The 7,534-nt window shown below is 37.9% G+C and overlaps 1 long non-coding RNA gene across 1 annotated transcript; it reads left to right on the plus strand.

Moving 5' to 3' along the window:
• Positions 1-236: 236 nt before the first annotated feature.
• LOC128886459 (uncharacterized) lies at positions 237-1,223 on the plus strand. The gene is made up of 2 exons (XR_008459840.1): positions 237-584; positions 755-1,223. It is a non-coding gene; the product is annotated as an uncharacterized LOC128886459 (long non-coding RNA).
• Positions 1,224-7,534: the final 6,311 nt, after the last annotated feature.

Genomic DNA, 7,534 nt, shown 5'->3' on the forward strand with positions numbered 1-7,534 from the left:
CAGGATCCGGAGATCCCGCCGGCATCGCCTCACACATCACAGGTGCTACTTCCCGCCTCGTACCCCTCTCCCCGTTAGCGACGCACAACTATGTGCGCCCTCAGAGTCCACAGAGTTCACCTCTTTGTGACATGGGAATCTGCCACGTCACAATACATACATATACATATGACATATACAGGGTGTCCCAAAAATGTTGTAACACCTTGAAAGAGGTGGTTCGGGAGGTGATTTGAAACAACTTTTTCGTTAGCGAAAATGTTGTCCGAGGCTTCGTTAAGGAGATATTAACAGAAAACGTCGACCAATCAGAGCGCGCGTGTGCCGTTAGAGCGGCCGCGGTAACGAAGGCTACGCACTGAGCGGCCGCGCTCATACGCAAACAAGTGACTCGGCGTGCATCGAACTTTGAGCTCTATCCTAACTGGAGTGTGAACTCCCGTAGGAAGAAGTAAAGGCGACAGAGGTTCGAGAAAAGTGCAAAATGTGTGGTTCCGGTATTATCCTATTGGAAATTTATTTGTAGAGGGTGAACAAACGTACACCGTAACATAACCTACCCGAGCATCGCTGAGCATTGTCGAGTGAGTAACTTTCAGATTCTTTTCCGCATAAAATTGGATAAACACAATATAAATTGAATTGTGACAAATAATAAAATTCAGCTCTATACCATATTGTATATATTTGTATGATCTAAATTATGGTATGTAAATTATGTATACTATTTCATTATTATGTCATTATTATTAAGGGTGCGCAGGAGGTAAACTAGCGCCACTAACGGATCGGAGGTGAACTACTATATAGTGAGCTGGCGCCACCAACGGACAGTAGAAGAACTACTAGATAGCTGGCAAAAAATTTGTATGACAATATGGCTGCTTCGCTATCGCGCTGTCCACTGCAGCGCTGCTGTCGTCTCTGCTGCGGTGTTGTGTTAGTAGTTTAAAGACGCTTTTCAGTATGGTTCAGTATCATAGTAAGTTTAAAAAATGCCCGCGGTCATAAATTTCTCTTTTAACTCTTTCAGTGCCGAGAGCCGATATATCGGCCCTTGCTGCACTGGCGAGAAGTGCCAGAGCCGATATATCGGCCCGAACCTTGTAGCGTTTTACTATTCGCATTGCGAGAGAACTCTATATTGTCTGTATATTGTTATCTGTATATTGTATCTATAAATATAAATTTAATAATGGGAGATAAGCAACATATTTATAAAACTATGTTATACTTGTATTTAATTTTTACATTAAAATCATTTTGGAATATGGGGAATGTAATATATCCGGGCTCCTAACGAAAGCATACGCCACTGAATGACACGTCGGACGCGTGGTCCGAACAGGTGCTCCGGTTTTTGAGTTTGTTTACGGACGTCGAGCGCGACACACGTGTATCAAATATATAATTATCATTATTAGAAATATCTGAATCATTTACCGATCCCGATAGATAACAGGGAATTGTTAGAAGATGACACGCTAAAATACATATGTATAGGGAAATGACGATAAAATGATTATTACACAGAATTAGTTCCGTTTTCTTGTTATTTACAATTTAACCCTCGGACAGAGATGGGCAAAATCTTTATCTAAATAAAAATTTTAAATATCGAATAAAGATGAAAAATTATTATCTCTTACTCGTCGAATAAAGATACATAACTTTATCTTCATTCGATGACTGCCGAATAAAAAAATGTATTCGAAGTAAATGTACTCAACGGATAAAGATAACTTAAATTATTTTTATTCGAAGGCTAAAGATACCTGCTTTATCTACAGGTATGGCAGGTATGCTAATTGAATATCCTAATATTGAACTTAATCAAATTTGAACATTCATGAAATCTTAATTGGCAAAAATTAATATTTCTGCAAATAAAGCAGGTATCTTTAGCCTTCGAATAAAAATAATTTAAGTTATCTTTATCCTTTGAGTACATTCACTTCGAATACATTTTTTTATTCGGCAGTCATCGAATAAAGATAAAGTTATGTATCTTTATTCGATTTTCTATTTAAATAACTTTTTAATCTAAATAATGCCCATCTTTGCCCTCTGCCCTCGTCGCACGAACGACGGAGCCGGATCACTATTCAGTCATCGAAATCCAAGTCCATACGCGCTATAAAAAAAGGCTTAAAATCAAATTTTTATATGCAAACATTATAATCATATTAATAATGCCTCGTAACCAATTGTTTTTGTTAATATTTTGTCCCGAAAACTACTTCTTTTGCAATAAAGTTCGAAACATTTCTGTCGCTAACAGTTAGAATAGCGGGGAGAGCTGATTGCTACGGATCGAGTTACAATGTAAACACATGGCTCAACACTCTCGATCACAGAGGAATGGGACTTCGAAAAACGACGGAAAAATGACCCAGGCCCGGTGCCGCAGGATTAATGCTAAGAAATTGTGATTTTTGTCGTTTTTTGTTTTTTGAAGAACAAAATCCATTGTTGTGCCCTCAGGCGTTTTTTAAAGGGTTTTGGGATATCGTGGGTTTCGGAGCGTTCAAAGAATTGGAATTCATCGGTGTTCGATGATGAGTCGAAGGATCGTAACTCCAGCGATGTACTCTCAACAATTACTTCAATTTATAATTTATAATTTTAACAATTACTTTAATTTATTCAAAATGTGCTCAGAACTGTCTTTTACAAGGTGTTATTGTTTTTATAGTCTTTGTTGGCAATCGGACATGACCATATATGGTCATGTTGCCAGGCGTGAGTGCTGCAAGCTTGCAGTCCTCGCGTCAAAGTATGTCGCTGATTTCGGACATTCTTGACCGGGCATAATCGGGTCGTTACTCGATTAGCGATGGTCGATCATATGTTGTAATAATCGGTGTCAGGGCATAACACCATCTATAAAAATTGGTTTTAGTAAATTTGCTCAGCTTCGTCCAAAAGAATATGTAATAGTCGGAACCTGTGGAACACATTCTGTGTATGTATGTGTAATGCATCAAAATGTAAAGTTAATGCTTCATGGCACCAAATTGCAAAAATGATAAACCTTACGTTTAGGGGAGCCAGCTCCGTCGACCTTGACCTTGACATATGTTGTCAAGGGCACTCTCCCGAGTAACACCCAAGAGGTTTTAGCCGTCGGACGTTTTTTATCAAAAGCTTATTAGCATATAAAAATAATATAATCGATAATGAATAGAGGATACTGTGATATAATATATATACGAAACAGTTGATGAGTATGTAGAATGAAAATTTAATCAGTATTTAAATGATCTAATGGATATACAGAACTCATTATTTTGAAGAAAGTCTCAATCCGTTTGTCAAAATTACAATTTCTTTTAAATAAAAATTCTGCGAGGTAATTCGTATAATGGTATTCACGAGTGCCATAGCGAGGAATATTTGCTCTCATATCCCTCCAGAATCTTTCTATGTTTTGCGTGTGAACACCAGTTTGTGGATCCACAAAATTTTCTGAATGGTTTACTGTCTGATGTATATAATTTTCATTGCGCAAGGCATCGTATGCACACCACTTATCAGTATGAATAATTGAACCGGCAGCAACATATTTTCGAAGTATCGGTAGAAGCGCTTCGGTATTCCGATTTAGTACAGGTAAAATAAAAACTTTTTTACTAGATCTCTCTACGCCACCGAAAATCCATTGTGCCTGTATTTTGTCCGGTCCACCAATTACCTCTTGCTTATGCATTAGCCATTGATGAAGTAACTACAATTAATTTAGTGCAAAAACGTACAATACTATCTAAGAGTAAAAGTAAGTAAATAGCGTAAAATGATAATTGTATGCCATATATTACCTCTCGACAAAATTGTGTCCAGTCGACTACATCTCTATTATTTAGTTCCAGCTCATTCATTAAACAGTTTTGTCGTGGTGGTTGCAGCAACAAAAAATAGGCAACAAACCGACATATCTTTACTAGGCTCATGTGTGTTCTTTCAAACCACGTTCCATGGAATGCACTAATTTTGAAATTGCACATCACTCTTCATCGCTTTCGATTTTGTACAACTTTAGAATACGTTTTCGTGCAATGAAATAAACGGTCATCAGAAGCATTTGCAAGTGCTAAGTCATTCTCACACCTTGGACACTTTATTCTGCTACAAACCACTTTCTTTTCACACAAAAAGTTCCACAAAGAATCAAAATTATACGTTATATTAATAAATTCATGTAAATGCATGATGATAATCCAGAAAATTCAGAAATTCTTGAACCGACAGATATAAAGCTCTGTGACATACTGATACATACTGGACGTATTATCGTATACAAAGTATTACAATATTCGTTAACCTACTGTTTTGTTTTGATTTCTCGCATTATTCTTACCTGGTCTGTTACTAGTTACTAATACTAATTAGTTAGTTAGTGTAGTTTTTAGGAAGGGTCTAGGGAGCGCGATCTTTACTCATACAGTGAAAAAACGAGAGTCCGGAGGCCTGCCCCCGGTTGGGGGTTTGGGGGCGAAGCCCCCAACTATGATTACTGCAGCGCACCTCGCAGGTGTGTACATGGTTACTCTGAGGGATGTATATCATTCTGAAGGGGGTCCCTGAAGACCCCCGTCTTTTCACTGTATGAGTAAAGATCGTGCATGATACAAGCTCTCTGAACAAGTTTGAACCGTTGCAGTGTGTTTTTATATGCTATAGATAGCATGTTCGAATATGTAACTATATGATTTTGATATGCTAATAGCTTTTTAATAAAAAGCGTCCGACGGCTAAAACCTCTTGGGTGTTACTCAGGAGAGTGCCGTTGACAACTATGTCAAGGTCAAGGTTATCGGAGCTGCCTCCCCTAAACGTAAGGTTTACCCACAACAAAAAGTGAATATATCATGACAAACATTTTACACTTTATTGCTCGGACCCTTTGAGGTCCGTCGTGGGTTAAAGTCGGCACACGTGCGCTTTGGATGGTTCCACCCTTGGTTCATATACATCGTATTATTACGGGAGCGACGCCGTTGGATTCCTTACGTTTTCCTGATGAAAACGCTACTAAACACTATGTAAATCGGACTATTTTTAACGAAGATAGGCAAAAAGCGTACAAATCATTTTTGCCGTATAATTTCCTTCTAAATGATCCGAATTGTATCGTGTCTGGTACCATTTTCATCGGGATAACATAAGGAATCGATTGGTAATACATCCGTTAAGATCCGATAAGAAATACGGAAAATGATGGTCGACCTTCTTTGGGTCTAGTTTGCTACGTCCTTTTTATGATACCATTGTTGCCCGGCGGCGGACTAACATGTGTACTCGGAAAAGCTTGAAACCATTCGAATTGCCCGGTTCTTTCGGGCCGCTTGATTTTTTCGGGCCGCTCGATTCTATTCAAGTAGCTTGAATCTTTCAAGCTACTCGGTTTTTTCAAGTACTCGACTCGGCTCGGAAATCGGGTCCCGGTTTGACTCGGCTTGAAAGCCGCTTGAATATTCGGTCTTTATTCAGTTTTCGGCAGCTCTAACAACCCACTTGAAAGTGTCATCTCCTCGCGTAGGAGAGGTCGTAGGGACCTAGCGAACTGACACTGCGAGGTCAGGGAACGGGCGCGGCACCGCGAGCCGAACTTTATCGCATCATTGAAGAGTATCTTCGTTAATTGTTATTGCAACTCTTCTAAGCATTAAATTAGCTAAATTATTAGTTATTCGAAGTGGGATCTTCTTCCATTCCTCTATTACAGCCTTTTTTAAAAGAACTTTCCTGAAAATTGGATGGTTTCTAATTCGTACGGAGCAATAAACTAATGTATTTATGTTACAAACTCTACTGTAAATGGTTCGTCATAAGAATCGTACAAATACTAGTAAATGTTGTTTGGACTATATCTATCTTACAACAGAAGCTGTTGTAGTTGCGGGCGTTACGCCGTTGTTTCGTATTCTAGAGTTCACGGGTTCGAGACTCGCTAATGGACATTTTTTTTTCAATTACAATAAAAAAAGAAGTTAAGAAACTACAATTTCACACAAAAGTTTTTTGGGAAATTGGTCGGTGTACGAATACATTCTACACCCACTGTATATACAGGGTGTCCCTAATTTAAATGTTTAAACTGCGGGGGCGTATTGGGCATCGAAAAATTAAGAAAAAAAAACGTTAGGTGATTTGCTCATTTATGCTCAGTTTTCGAGAAAATCGCGAAAAAAGAAACAAAAGAGTTTTCGTCTTTCCTCTCATTTATTTACATTTACATATGTTGTTAACACTTATTTATTGCAAACACTTTTCAAAATGATTACCTCTTGGTGCAATGCATGCATTGCATCTATTGATTATCGCTTGAATTGTCGCGTGAATCAGTTATTAAATAATTTAAAATCTGCCAATTTTTATGCAATAGCTCTGGACGAAAGTTGCGATGTAAAAGATACTGCTTATTGTTAGTTGTTAATTTTTATCAGAGCTATCACCGAAGATTTTCAAATTTCGGAAGACCTTATACTAACCATTTAATTATAATTATTCATAAACAACTTTAATAATAAAATTTTGTTTACTTCAAGAAATAAGTGTTTTGCTTAGCATTTTTCAATTTTAATATTTCGTCCGGCCCGTGAAAATAATTTTTTTCCAACCGGCCCGGGGGAAAAACAGTTGGCCATGTCTGGTCTAAACCATGTAGAACACCATGTATAGACTAACGATATAATAACAGCAAACAAGACGGTGACATCGCCGCAACGGAAAATACGATAACGAAGCAGCCATATTGCCATACAAATCATCAAGATTTCACTGCAACAAAGTTTTTCCACGATATTGAACCAAAGAAGCAATATTTTCTAATAATTCTGGTTTTAATATATTCTTTACACTTTGGCGGATGCGACTCAAAGGCTTGATTTTGCAATTTCGGCCATAAAAATTTATAAACAATGAAAGTACGTTCTTTTTTTTTCTTATAGAAGAAATTCGTTTACATATACTTTTACCAAAATCAGGCCTTGGAGTCGCATCCGCCAAAGTGTTACGAATATATTAAAACCAGAATTATTAGAAAATATTGCTTCTTTGGTTCAATATCTTGGAAAAAAGTCATGCTAGAATAATCGCCCTGTCCTCGTCTCTCCTGCAACTGTTATATCGCCCTCTCTGTCCTTATCCCGGAGTTTCCTACATTTTCCGCAACTGCCGCTGAAGTCAACTCGTTGTTTGGCTCTGGCTCCTGCGCACCCTTAATGTTTCTATCGTTTTATATATAAATAAAAAGAAAATAAAATTCAAATCTGGGGGCCTATTCTCGAGTCGTACAATCAGTTTTCGTATACGCAAGTTGGTCACTTGCACATGATGTTGCTTCAAACGGTATTCTCGAATCGAAAGCGCTGATTCGTATACGAAATGTTTCGTACGATTTGCATCGGGTGGGTGATGACCACACGAAACGCAAGTTCGTATGAAATTCGCGTATGCGCACTAGTCTTAGCGGCAGTAATTGTCGAAATATAATACAGCAAACATACAGTATATATATACTGAATTTTATAAA

Source organism: Hylaeus anthracinus, unplaced genomic scaffold (genome assembly GCF_026225885.1).
Source record: "Hylaeus anthracinus isolate JK02 unplaced genomic scaffold, UHH_iyHylAnth1.0_haploid 11982, whole genome shotgun sequence".
NCBI classification, from domain to species: Eukaryota; Metazoa; Arthropoda; class Insecta; order Hymenoptera; family Colletidae; genus Hylaeus; species Hylaeus anthracinus.